At 37.4% G+C, this 14,765-nt stretch overlaps 1 pseudogene; it reads right to left on the bottom strand.

Annotated features, from left to right (window-relative positions):
• LOC114903499 overlaps positions 1-13,615 on the bottom strand; it is a 150,307-nt pseudogene extending 136,692 nt beyond the window's left edge.
• Between the last annotated feature and the right edge of the window lie 1,150 nt (positions 13,616-14,765).

Below are 14,765 nucleotides of genomic sequence, written 5' to 3'. Positions count from 1 at the left end.
TTTGGGGTTTCCTCATTATCTTATTTTGGTAAATTTTTAATGCAATTGCATTTTGGTTAGATGTTATACCTGAATGATTTCAATCTTTGTATTTATTTAACTTTTTTTTTTTTTAATTTTTTGGCCACGCCTCACATCATGTGGGATCTTAGTTCCCCGACCAGGGATCAAACCCATGGCCCCTGCAGTGGAAGTGTGGAGTCTTAACCAATGACACCAGGGAAGTCCCTCAATCTTTTTAAATCAATGGAGTTTTTATGACCCTGCATATGATCTAGTCTGATAGATATTTTATGTGCCCTTAAAAGGTATGTGTAATCTGCATGTATCATGTTTTATATTGTGCAGGTATCATGTTTTATAAACATAAATTGTCAGTGTTGTTGATTAGATGGTTCAGATCCTCTATATCTTTCTTATTTTTTCCCCTAATTTGACCACAAATTTCTGAGAGGAGGCATTTATTCTCTTTAGTGCATTGAATAGTGGCCCCCAAAAGAGATGTTAACTCAGAACCTTAGTATGTAACCTTATTTGAAATAAAGGTCTTTGTAGATATAATTAAGGTAAGGTTTTTGAGATAAGATTATCCTAGATTAGAATGGGACCTAAAACCAATGATAGACGTCTTTGTAAGAGACAGAAAAGGAGAACACATACACAGCGGGCAGAGGCCATGTGAAGATGGAGGCAAAGACTGGAATTATGCTTCCACAAGCCAAGGAATGCCAGGGACCACCAGAAGCCAGGAAAGGCAAGTGAATGTTTCTCCCCTAGGGCGTGCAGAGAAATCATGGTTCAGCTGAAACCGTGACTTCAGACGTCTAAACTCCAGAACTGTAAGAAAATAAATTTAGGTTGTTTTAAGCTACAAAATTTGTGGTGATTTGTTCTAGAAGCCCTAAGAAACTAACACACTCTCCATCTATGATTGTGGAATTTTCTATTTCTGTGTTCAATTCTGTCAATTTTTGCTATTTGTATTTTGCAACTCTTTTAATGATTGCATAGATACTTAATGATTGTTATGTCTTCTTGTTTAATTAACCACTTTTTATTAGGAAATGTTTTGTCTCTATTAATACTTTTCATATTAAAAATGTAATTTTTTTCTGATTTCTATATAGCTACTCCTACACACATAAGCTTACTATTGGCATGGTAAATACTTCCCATGCATTTACAGTCAACTATTTGTGTCTTGTAATTTAAAGTTTGCTGTCTTATGGACAACATATACCTGGGTCTTGTTTTACTTAAATACTTTTAAAATTTGTGGTATTTTATTGAAAAATTTAGTCCATTAACATTTAATGTAGTCATTCATACCATTAGGTTTAGGTGTATAATTTCAATATCTGTTTCTTCTATGTCTCTTCTATTTTTATTTCCCCCCATCATGTGTTTTAAGGAATATTTAAATAGCTTTTAGAATTTAATTTAAATTTACTGTTGATTTTCAGCTATACTGCTTTTCAATCTTTAAAAATGTGGTTGGATCATAATATACATCTGTAAGTTTTCACTTAGAGTAAATATTGTACCAAGTCATTAAAAATATAGAAAGCTTGCCCCAATATTCAAATCTGTACCCCCCCATCCCTTATGTTATAATTACTTTATGTATTACACTGATATACTATATAAACCTCACAAGGCCATGTTGTTGTGTTTGTTTTAAGCTCTTCTACGAAAGTGCTAGGAGGGACAAAAAATTAAAATGTACTGATTGTTTTCTACTTAACCAGATATTTACCATTTCTAATGTTCTTCCTTCTCTTCTGATGATCCAAGATTCTATCTGGTGTGATTTACCTTCAATCTGAGTAATGATTTCTTATAGTGAAGAACTGTTGGCAATGAATTCTCTTAGGTTTTTTTTATCTAAAATTATCTACTTGTGATTTTTTTTGTTGAAGGATATTTTCAATGTATGTAGACTCTTAAATTTTCAGTTTTTATTTTAAAGTATTTTTCCACTTTTATCTGTTCTCACTGATTTTTAACAAGAAGTTAGCTGTTAGTGAGAGCATTGTTCTCCTGTATATAAAATTTCCCTTTTCTCTTTCTGTTTTTGAGATATTCTGTTTATTTTGACTTTCAGCGATGTGACAACAATGTGTCTCAACCTGGATTTCTTTGTGTTTATTCTGCTTCGTCTTCATTGAGACTCTTATATCTATAAATTTTTGTCTTTCATCAAATTTGGGGTAATAGTAGACATTGTTCCTTTAAATATTTCCTGTTCCATTTTCTCTCTGTGCTGTTTCTGAAATTCTAACTACATGTATATCGAGCTGTGTAGTATTATCTAAAAAGTTCTTGAGGCTCTGTTCATATTTTTTCAGTCATCTTTTCTTCTGTTCTTCACATCTACTGATCAGTATTCAGGTTCACTTACTCCTTCCTCTGAATCTCTGATTGCTGATTATAATTGCATCCAGTGAATTTTTTAGTTCAGATATTGTTTCTTTTCAGTTGTAGTATTTCTGTTTTGTTCTTTTTTATTGTTTCTGTTTCTCTGCTCGGGTATTGTACCTTTTTATACACTTCAAGCATATGTTACCTTACTTCATTTAGGGTAGTTAAAATGGCTTATTTAAAGTGTTTTTCTGCTAATTCCAGTTTCTTACTCATTGCAGTGTTGGAATAGGTGTATTTTCTTTTCTCTTGAAAATGTGTTCTATTTTCTTGGTTCTTTGCATGTCAGTAATTTTCTTTCTTTCTATCTTTCCTTTTTTTTTTTTTTTTTTTTTGCCACGCCACATGGCTTGTGGGATCTTATTTCCCTGACCATGCATTGAACCCGGGTCCATGGCAGTGAAAGCACCGAGTCCTAACCACTGGACCACCAGGGAATTCCCCCAAGTAATTTTTAATTGCGTCCTACACACTATTAATGTTTAATTGTAGAGAATCTAAATTGTTTGTTTTGGGGTTTTTTGATAAATGTTTTATTTTTTGTTTCAACAGACAATTAACTTTGCAGGATTTGAATAGCAAACTCTATTTCTTGGGCAGCAGCTCTAGTGTCAATTCAAATCTTTTATGTTTAGTTGAAATACTTTAGTCTTTTCTGCAAATACGTGACTCAGGAGACAACCATAAATATGGGTAGACCAAATTATGGGATTCTTTCTACAGATCTTCTTCTTCCATTATTTCCTCACTCTCTTAAGCCATCATGGTTTCCCGGGCTATATTTTTTTTCTGAGGCTTCTTCTGATGCGTTCAGAAGAATGCATATTTCCCATTGTGTCTTACCACTCAAGTGCACTTAGCTCCAGGCGAAAAGCCACAGCTGGGAGCTTATTTCATCCCCATCTCTTCCTCCCTTCCATCAGAGTCTATCTAGTTCTGATCATTCTTCATTGTCTTCAGATTTTTTTTTTATTATGCCTGCATTTTATGGTTGTTTTCTTTAGGGAAGGGGTTTTGTTAGGGCTTTAGACCATCAACACCAAAAGTAGAAGTCCACATATAATTTATCTTGGATTGAGCCCTTTCTACAGGTTAAGCAATATGTACTTTATATATAGCAGCATATTTAACACAGACCATATTTCTGTAGTACAGGTAGATTAATCCCATTTTCTAGATGAGGAAACTGAGTCTCAGGTAAAGCAGCTTGCTGAATACCATACATTTAATAAGAGTTGGAGATGGATTTGAAACCTCAGTTCTGTGAATCCACTGTTCATGTCCTCAAATTTCGCTGTGATGTGCTGGCCAATATTCTAGCTGGTGCACTATTGTAAGGAAATGTTATTCAATATTTGGTACATATGTACAGCAACAGAGTAAAAAGCTATGATTCTTCTTTATAATGATAGAACTTGAGGTTGCAAGTGAAGTAACTTTGCTCTTTTATATTTTGGCTGGAGATTGGTTTCCTATAAAATTTCAGAAGGAAAGCATATTTCCGTTGGTTTATATGAAGTGATAATGAGACAGTTTTTATTCTGTTAGGGGAAAAAATTTAATTATGCAGGAATTCTCTATATTGTAACCATAGCTAAATTTGCCCATGTATGAAGAGAGCAATTATGGACTGTCATTGTTCTCCTTTGCATACATTATTTCCCTACAGACAAGAAAGAAGATGAGCAGAGCCAAGCAATGCCCTCACCCTCAATAGAGAAAAGTTCTTAACTAGCCAGTACTTCTCAGTGTTCTTGAACCTGCATTAGTATGCAAATAGTTAACTAGTTCATCCGCAAGGCTGAGTCAGGAAGGACCTGAAACAGAAGGGTTAAGTCATGGTGAATTACAGGAGTCAGGCAACAGAGCAAAAATATTGTGAGTAAAGCTTCCTGAAGGCATATGTTATACATGGACCTTATGACTAAATGATTTAAACAAAATGATTCATTTTGTCGAAACAGTTCATCATTCCTGATTCCCCTGTTCACAAAAGCTATTACATGTGGTGATAATGAGAAATTTCCTTCCGCATATTTGCTTATCTCAAGAAGTTACTTGTGTTGGTAAAAATGAGGAGCAGCATCATTAAGTAAGAAGGAATAATATTCAGCATAAATACAGTTTTATGAAAGATGCCAAATAAAAGCTATTCCAGATGAAATCTATTTAAACTTATAATAAGTTAATTAATGTAAGTAGTAAATGCAATTATAAGAAATGCTGGAGTGTTGCGAATAATTTCTAGTTTAAGATGACATATGGTAATGTTTTTGCTGTAGTACAGGTTTATTTTTTTAACAGATTGGAAGTTTGGCAGGAATATCAATGAGCTTCTCTCTCAGCCCCGACCCCCTGCACACATACACATTTTCCTTCTTGGCAGCACTGCTACCAAATCTCAAACTCTACGACAAAATTAGTGTTTTATTTTGAAGAATATCTGGGTCTCCAAGGTCTACACTTGAACCTGGATGATGGGCTTATACTAAACATTTTCCTTCATCTCTTAAGTAAAACCCTCTAAAGAATATTCATTTTTATCATTCTCCCTGATCATCTGTTAATGTTGCATTTTCACAGCAGATAAAGTGAGAATCTCAGGGTCGCTGCTCTCACCATAAGACAATGTAGATGCTCATTCAATTTTATTATTATTATGTTTTCAGTCCACAAAGGAGATTCAGGTATCAGCTTATTTTAATCACACAATGTTCAGAGATGCTGGTGTCAATTTTTTAGACTTATCACCAGTAAACATAGCAAATCCACCTGCTTTGTCTACTATTGTGAGTTCTAGTTTTTGGTTTACATAATATAACTCATATATAAAGAAAACAATATATATTGCAAAAGGGTTTATATACATTTAGTCCAATAATAACACAAGCAACCCCATATCTACCACCTGGTTTGAGAATTAGAATATGTTGAATTGTGTGACCCCCTCCCCTGAGATTACCATTATCCCAAGTTTTGTGCCTATTTTCTTGCTTTTTAAAGAAATCATTTTACCACCCTAAATATACTTTTTTTTTTTTTTTTTTTTTTTTTTTTTGCGGTACGCGGGCCTCTCACTGTTGTGGCCTCTCCCGCTGCGGAGCACAGGCTCCGGACGCGCAGGCCCAGCGGCCATGGCTCACGGGACCAGCCGCTCTGCGGCATGTGGAATCCTCCCAGACCAGGGCACGAACCCGCGTCCCTTGCATCAGCAGGCGGACTCCCAACCACTGCACCACCAGGGAAGCCCATACATATATTTTAAAACAGTTCAATTTTGCACAGTTTTGAACTTTATATAAGTGAATGAGTTGCTAATATTCTGTAACTTGCTGAAGAATATTAAAGTAATATTTAAGGTTTTTAAAGCTATTTTCATAAAAGGATTGGCATTTAATTGCTATTTCCCATATTAACTCTGGTTTGGGTTTTGTGGTTGTGCAAACCTCATAAAATGAGTGGAGACATGATTCCTCTTTTATTTTTTTCTTCTCTATTTTAAGGTTTGGCTAAGATTTAACAATGCATTTCTCACATATTTGATGAACATATAAAATCAGTTAAGCTTGCTCTTTCCTGGGGAAAAACTATTTAACAATTAATTCAATTTCTGTATTATGGGACATTTTAATTTATTTCATATTGAGTCAGTTTTGGTAATTTATATTTTACCTGAGACATTTATTTTCTTCTAAGTTTTAAAATTTATTACCATAAAGTTTGTACATGATTTCTTGTTTTTAATCTGTTGTATCTACAGTTATGTCCCTCTTTTTTATCTCCTAATGTTATTTATATTGCCTACTCTCCTGTTTTATTTTGACCTTACTAGATTTCTATCAATTTTATTAGTCCTTTTAAAGAATAAATTTAGCTTCTTTTGAAGTTTTGTACTCTATTTCCTTAACATCTATTCTTATTTTTAAATTTGTCTTCTGTGTCTTTGTGCTATATTTGTTGTAATTTTTCTAATTTTTTGTTTGTTTCCTAGCTCATTAATTTTCTACCTTTCCTCTTCTTTCTGATAAGATTTTGTCTGAAAGCTTCTTTCTAATACTGTAAGCTTTAACATATTAATTACTTCATTTAGTTGCCATAGTAATTTACTTTATTATGAGTTTGTTTAAAATGTTTTTAAATTTTCAAACATATGAGGTTTTTAAAACTTATCTCTTTATTATGGATTTCTAAATTAATTATGTATATTAATGAGTTTTTAAGACTCATAACCTAGCACAAGACTGATTTTAAAAATGAAGCATGGGGGGCTTCCCTGGTGGCGCAGTGGTTGAGAGTCTGCCTGCCGATGCAGGGGACACGGGTTCGTGCCCCGGTCTGGGAAGATCCCACATGCCGCGGAGTGGCTGGGCCTGTGAGCCATGGCCACTGAGCCTGTGCGTCCGGAGCCTGTGCTCCGCAACGGGAGAGGCCACAACAGTGAGAGGCCTGCGTACCGCACAAAAAAAAAAAAAAAAAAAGAAGCACGGGGAATTCCCTGGCGGTCCAGAGGTTAGGACTCTGTGCTTCCACTTCAGGGGGCAGAGGTTGGATCCCTGGCTGGGGAACTAAAATCCTGAATGCTGTGGGGAGTGGCCAAAAAAAAATAATATAAAAAAAAATGAAGCATGAAAAGAGTATCTATCATCAGGTAACAAGTATGATATTCTTTTTTTCAAATATTTATTTATTTATTCATTTGGCTACACCAGGTCTTAGTTGCAGCATGCTGGATCTTTGTTGCCACATGCAGGATCTTCATTGTGGCATGAGAGATGTTTTTAGTTGCAGCATGTGGGATCTTTAGTTGCGGCATGTGCGCAGAGTCTTAGCCACTGGACCACAAGGGAAGTCCCAAGTATGATATTCTAAACAGGATTATTATTATTTACATATTTATTCATTCAAGTATTCTGTAACTTTCTCATTTGGGGTTTGCTTGAATTACCAATTAGATATACCAAACTGAAAGATGTATTACAAACTCACTTTAAGATGCTGAATTTTTCCTTATTGTTTTTAGTTCCCTAATGTGTGCCTTGCATAATTTAAGAAATTATATTAGGTGCATACAGATTTTAAGTTATCTTCCTAGTGTAATTTGTCATGTGTGTTGGACATACTTATATCTAATAATGGTTTTGCTTCAAAGCCTATTCTAATATTAAAATATCTATTTAGCTTCCTTGTATGTGATATTTGCCTATTATTTTTGTGTAATTACCTGTCATTTTCTTTCAATCATAATATACTTCTTATTTTAGTTGTGTCTTTTATAAAAAACACATAACTCGTTTTTGTTATTAACCCACCCAATTTTTAAAAAATTTTAACTAGCAAGCTTAGTTCACAAACATTTATTTCTTTTTTATTGTAATTTCTATTGGTTTTGTTTTTCTGGTTTTTCTTTTATCTCTTTTGACATTTTTTTTGTATTGATTATAAGTTTTGTTTCCCAATTCTGAAGCTTCTGGAAAATTCTCCACCTTTTTTACTCCTTAAATTCTACTCCTCTTCCCACATTCTTTCTTCTCTCCTAGAACTCTAGTCAGAATCCTGTTAGACACTTACAGTCTGTTTGTCAAGAACTTTGACCATTCTCCCCTGTTGTACTGTCTGTATGCACATGCTTCTTTCTTAATATCTTCATCTAAATTCTTCAATCCATGAATTTTCTCTTCAGCAGAGTCTAATTTTGGTCTGCAATCTAGCTATTGAAATTTAATTTAAATTATGTTCTCACATTCCCAGAACATCTATCTTCTTCTTTTCTAATTTACCAGGTCATTTTTTATTTTTCTCATATACATGTATAGGCTTCCACATCCCTGCTTTATTTCTTTAAACATATCCTATATAGCTATTTTATACCTGTATTCACTAATTGTAGCATCTGAAGCCTTGAGGGGTTCTGTTTGTCTTTTGGCTGTCTCTCCTTAGTGATATCTTGCTTTCATGTGTCTTGTAGTTTTTAATCGGGAGCTTATTTTTGTGTGACTTTGATAAGTGGAATCTTGAAGTGTCTGGGTGGGGTAGTGATACCTATGGAGATAATTTCCCTGTGTTCCTACCTTGCACCTGGCCTACATTAAATATATTTCTAGGCTGGAGGTTTACCAGAGCACATAGGTGGTAACGGTTGGAATCTCAGACCTTTGTGAGAGTAAAACTGTCATTGTGAATTTTCAGAGCAGATATCTAGAATGTTTTTTGTTTTACACCAGAATCAAGGTGAAGATCAACCAATCTTCCTTTGCTTAGAAAATATTTTTCTACCTTGCCCTTCCATTGAGGGTTTAGTTTGCTGAGCCTTCCAATACTATGAGAGTCTCAGTTACAAACCACCCTGCCCCAGCTCTCCCCTACCCATTATGTGGACCAAGTGTTTGTCTCTTGTTCCCTGTGTGGTCAGTGAAGTGTGCGGCACCTGGTAACAGGAAAATTTCTCACAGCAGAAGTGGTTTCAGTGCCTCATTAGCAGACTGATATGCAGCCCCCTCTTTGTTTTGAGACTTGTATGTTTTCCTAACATTTTGAAGTGCTCAGCTATATATTTAAAGTTATCTTTTTGGTATTTTAGTCAGAATTCTTAGATCTTTGGTGGTGGGAATATTTTTCTTTGTGAGTCCCTACTCCATCATTGCTTGAGTGGAAATACAATAAGTATTTATCAATCAGGAGATCCTGAATTTTCATCATGTTTTTCACCGTGAAGATGCCACAGTGCTTTGAAAGAGAAAAAAAAAAAAACTTGCATTTCCTACAGCTCTGGTGTGTACTAACCACACTGCCTTGCATCCTGCCTTCCTTTTACTCACTTTCCTTTTCCACTTGACTCCACATGATTATATTCAGATATATCAAACTGACATTTCCCTCCACACACAAAACACACACACACACACACACACACACACAATATACTCACCCAACTCCTTCAAAAACTTACATTCATGTCAGAACGGAGAGAAACCCGTTTCTGTTCTTTTACTGACCTATTGTAAGGGTGCCATAGTGACTTTAGATGAGCCAAGAAGCTTTGATTTGAATAATAGCTCTGTCTGTATTAGCTATACAGGAATCTGAGTTTGTGATCCAACCCATATAAGCCTAGGTATCCTTTTCTGGAAAAATGAGGAGTGGAGCTGGTGAAGGAGGTGGTGAGGAGTTGTTCCTTCCTGTCAAGTTCCAGTCATGAAGGGCGGAGGCAACTCTAGGGTCTGCTACCTGGTGTGTGTGTGTAATTGGAGGTTTTGTAATGCACACTTGGAAATTGCTGGGAAGGGGAATTTTAGTTATGCATTTTTTGGTCATGATAAATAAATAATAAACATAAATTTAAGAAATGAAGAGGAAGACTTAAATAATCTCTGAAACTTTTCAAATATAATAACAACTGAATCTATAAATCTGACATCTGAACAAGCATTGAAGAAGTTTTAAAATCAGGGTTCATATGATCCTACAACTTACATGAGTTTGCTCCTCAATCAACATCTGTTAGTAGAAGCCTTGCTTTAAAAACTAAAAACATAGTTACCATATGATCATGCAATCCCACTCCTGGGCATATATCCAGAGAAAACTATAATTTAAAAATATACACCCCAAAGTTCATAGAAGCACTATTTACAATAGCTAAGACATGGAAGAAACCTAAATGGATAATATATAATGGAATATTACTCAGCCATAAAAAAGAATGAAATAATGCCATTTGCAGCAACATGGACAGACCTAACAATTATTACACTAGGTTAAGTAAGGCAGATAGAGAAAGACAAATATCATATGACATCACTTATATGTGGAATCTGAAAAAAATACAAATGAACTTATTTACAAAACAGAAATAGACCCACAGACATAGAAAACAAACTTATGGTTACCAAAGGGGAAGGAGAGGGAGGGATAAATTAGCAGAATGGGATTCACATGTACACACTACTATATATAAAACAGATAAACAAGGTCCTACTGTATAGCACAGGGAACCATACTCAATATTTTGTAATAACCTATAAGGGAAAAGAATATATATTCACTGTGCTGTACACCTGAAACTAATACAACATTGCAAATCAACTATTCTTCAGTTTAAAAAACAAGAAAAAAAATGCAGAAGCCTGGCTGAGTGAGAAGCACCACGTCTCGTGAGCAGAAGTGGTGAAATGGCTAGCTTTCTGGGCTCCCTTTGTGGCACATCCCAAGGTGAAACGCTTGTGCTCAACTTCAGAAGCTGTTGCCTTGGAAAATGTTATTTAAAACCTTTCACTTACAGATATCTGCATCTGATTTATCAACTCATAAACACTAAGGCCTAGATTCTGAGTTGGTCATTAATGAATAAATTAATTGTATGAGAATAAATGACAGTCTGTTCAATAGAGTTCTAAGGATCTGGGACAAAAATATTGGTGGAAGGGAAGTGTAAAATGCTTGGACAGGTGAAAACCCAGAAGAGCTGTCCAAGTAAATTGTGCCATTTTTTTGCAGACAAACTACCCAGTTTTAATGCTCAGTGTACCCTGGAGCATTTTGGTTATTCATTTTCCCCCAAAGTGTTGCTAAGTAGAGCCCTCAAATGTCTTCCCCTTGATCGGCTCTCTCCCTTTCATCTCCTGCTCTCCATTAGCTGAATCTCTCCCAGAAGGAAGGCAGGGCTCTGCCAGACCAAGGCCAAGGGCTCTGAGTGCTCAAACAAAGCCTCCAGGTTGTAGCTCCCTCTTGGCTCCTGGGAGGCGCACTCCATCCAACACAACAGCGGCCAAAATGGAAAGTGGGAAAAAACAATCTTCTTTGGCAGGAACAGTAGTGCATGCGCTGCCAAGTCTTATGAATTCATGTCAGTGAAGACTGGCATTTCTTGAAATTCTCCAAACAAATTAAAGGGAGAACCTTGCTGCATTTGCATGCAGAACATATTCAGTCCAGACGACTGCTAATTTTCTTCCAAGAGTCAAAACACAAGATCCTGACATCTTGCAGATTAGCCCCTTGTCACATTGTTTTTCTCTGTCCTGTCTCCTATTTATTCCACTGGCAGAGGGGAACCATACTTTACTTTCCTAAGAAGCTACTCTCCTAAAATCAAAGACCAGACTTTGTCATGAATTTACAACAGGGATGTGCTCTAAGACCATCGCAGGAAGAAGGCATTCAGGAAAGCAGGTCTGGGTGGAAAAGCCCTCATTAGTGCGCAAACACTACTTACTTACCCAGGGCCAGCCTGTGTGTTTTCGTTCCTGCTGATACAGATTTCAGAGATGGACTTCAGGTAATACAGTACCTGGAAAAACACACAGTGAAGTCCAGATGTGCATTGCATACAAGAGAGTATGCATTAACTTTTTACAAAAACGGATAATTAGGACTCAGGTTCACTCTCAGGTTACACACTGGATCAGCTCTGCAGAACAAACTGGTCAATCAGCATAAACCCAGGATCCCCGAACCAAGATAAATTAAGCCAAGGTTGAAGAGACAGGTTATAGAAAAAAAATTTTTGAAAGGAAAAATGGTCATAATTATGCTAATTTTAAACAATTGCATTAATAATCAGAGAGTCTGAGAAAAGTTCAGGTACCATATAGTGGCCTGATATGGAACTTGTATAGAGAATGACGGACTCTAGAGAATGAAATGTATCAAGTAGAAATAATTTCTAGGTCCTCAATGTCCTGTCTTTCATCATTGATGCTAAAACAGTTCTACCAAAAAGGATAATAGGATAGTTGTTTTAAGATTTTTACTGAAAATATCTTGTTTGTTTCTAATATTTTCACTACTTTCTAATTTGTAACCTACTTCTAAGGTGAATACTACTTACATGCTTATTTTAGAGGTAAACCATGAATATTTTACTGAGTATGCTCATATATGTACATCACTGAACTAGGTACTATGAGAGGTAATGAAGGATAAGACATGATTTCTAATGTTAATGAGATTAGTACTAATAGAAGAGGGGGGCACATTATGAGTGGCCAGCATCAGAAGAACAATTAATTGGAGGGGATCTGACACAGAGGCCAGGTCAGATGAAGGGCTGGGTGTCGCTAAATGTAAATTATTTCCTTTCTCATAAATCTCACTCTAATCATATATAAAATACGAGAACTGGTTTTAAATTTTAATGAGTGATTGTGTAACTGAACATGTATTTGGAGTTCCCAGAATCTGTGTAACACATTAGTTTTTTATTTTCACAACACTCCCACTAGTGTCCCACATAAGGGGTGGAGAAAATGCCATCAAATATCGCACAGCGCGTCTCCAAACCTTTTAAACCGACTGTCGTAATCTTTATTGAAAAGACTTCTTTGAGGCTCATGCCATTCAGCTCTGCTGTTTTCTGTTTCTCCTTGTCACAGTCATTTTTACACGTTAGCTTTCTCTGCGTAAAAACTGACCTAAAACTTAGTGGCTTAAAGCAAAACTCATTTACACAACTCATATTTCTGCAGGGCAGCGACTTGGACTGTGCTCACGTGGGGTTTTCTTCTGGTCTCAGCTGGACTCATTTCCTGCTGCGAGGGTGCCTGAGGGATGACTAGACCAGGCCGACCTCAGATGGTACAGTGTATTTCTGCTCCATGTGGACTAGTGCAGCAGACTAGCCTGGGCTGGTGGGGGGAGCTGGGAAGAACCAGGAGAAACAAGTGGAAGAAGCAGTCAAGGGTTTTGAGGCCTTGGCTCCACACCATCAACTGCACCACACTCCATACGTCCACTGATGCAAGTTATGAGACCGACACAAATTCAAGGGGAAGGGAAGAGATTTCTCTTCTGCCTGGGAAGGTGGGAAGGGCTACAGTCACCAGTGGCATGGATGCAGGGAGAGATGCAGCGTGGGGTCATGTCTGCATCTCTCCTACCTGATCTTCTGGTCCCTCCTCCCCAGTCCCTGAGGAGCCCTTGGAGTCATGGTCCACGTCATCTCCATGTCCGTCATCTCCATCCTCTGACTGACTTCAGGATCTCCATCCAGCCTTCTATTTCCCAGGTTCTGAACCTCTTCATCACCAAAGACTCCCACCTCCATGTCCCTTTGCTCATCTGCTGCCTTACCATGCCCTGAACTTCGTCTACACTGGAACAGATCCACCTCGGAAACAGTAGAAGTGAACACCCCATTTCCTGACAAAATCTCAACACTTTGTGCTCTCATGATGACCTGACCCTTTTCCATGGGCATTCTTGGCCTTTCTTCTGGGCCTTTAAAACTTCTCCCCGTATATCAGTTCCCTTTCTGGTCACCTCCTGTGCTGTTCAATTCTATGCTACATCATTTCAATCACTCTCCTGGTTATATCTTCAAATTCTTTCAAAAATACATCACGGCAGGGACTTCCCTGGTGGCGCAGGGGTTAAGAAGCCACCTGATATTGCAGGGGACACGGGTTCGAGCCCTGGTCCGGGAAGATCCCACATGCCGTGGAGCAACTAAGCCCGTGCACCACAACTACTGAGCCTGCGCTCTAGAGCCCGCGAGCTACAACTACTGAGCCCGCACGCTACAACTACTGAAGCCCGCGTGCCTAGAACCCGTGCTCCACAACAAAAGAAGCCACCAAAATGAGAAGCCTGCACACTGCAACGAAGAGTAGGCCCCGCTCGCCACAGCTAGAGAAAACCCATGCACAGCAATGAAGACCCAACGCAGCCTAAAATAAAAATTAAAAAAAAAAAAAAGTCACAGCAATGTGGCAGCTTAGGTGTTGTTCCCTAAAGAAAAAAATACGGCCACAACACACCCCAATATTCAGCAGGACATTAGAGACAAACCTGGACCCACAAACCACACATCTCACACTGGGGCCTGTGCAGAGTCAGCCCTGGCCTGCTTTGCCGTTCACATTCTTCGACCTCTGCCACAGTGGTTGTTATTGTCTGGAGTTTATGGAGCCCTTACATGTGTTCCTTGTTTATTGTGGTATTTTAGCTCAGCCAGGGCATTAGTAAAGCAAAGAAGACTAAGCATATTTACAAAGGGACATAGAAAGGAAACTTTTTTCCTATGAGCTTTTGGCAAATAAACTTGAAACAGCACTAGGAAAATTCGATGGTTTCCACTCCACCCTCCTAAGCCTCTTACCATCCTAGTCTCCCCTCACCTACCTGAAGAGGGCTGGAGGAGCACAGTAAAGCCTTGGCTATTTCCTGAGCCAGTAGTCATTTTTAACTTCTCAGAAATAGAGGAACAAAATACTAACAATATATAAAAAGCCATAAACACAGAAAATGAGTTTCTATTCATGGAGGCCAAAGTGGTAAAATGTGGCATTTGTTTAAGAAGGACAGAGTGAGTTCCCAAGTTACGTTAGCTGTAACTGAATGTGTTGAAA

The sequence above is a fragment of the Monodon monoceros genome, unplaced genomic scaffold (assembly GCF_005190385.1).
Source record: "Monodon monoceros isolate NGI ecotype Baffin Bay Population unplaced genomic scaffold, NGI_Narwhal_1 Super_Scaffold_21, whole genome shotgun sequence".
Lineage (NCBI taxonomy): Eukaryota > Metazoa > Chordata > Mammalia > Artiodactyla > Monodontidae > Monodon > Monodon monoceros.
The sequence above is the reverse complement of the archived record's forward strand: the minus strand, read 5'-3'. Positions and strand labels throughout refer to the sequence as shown.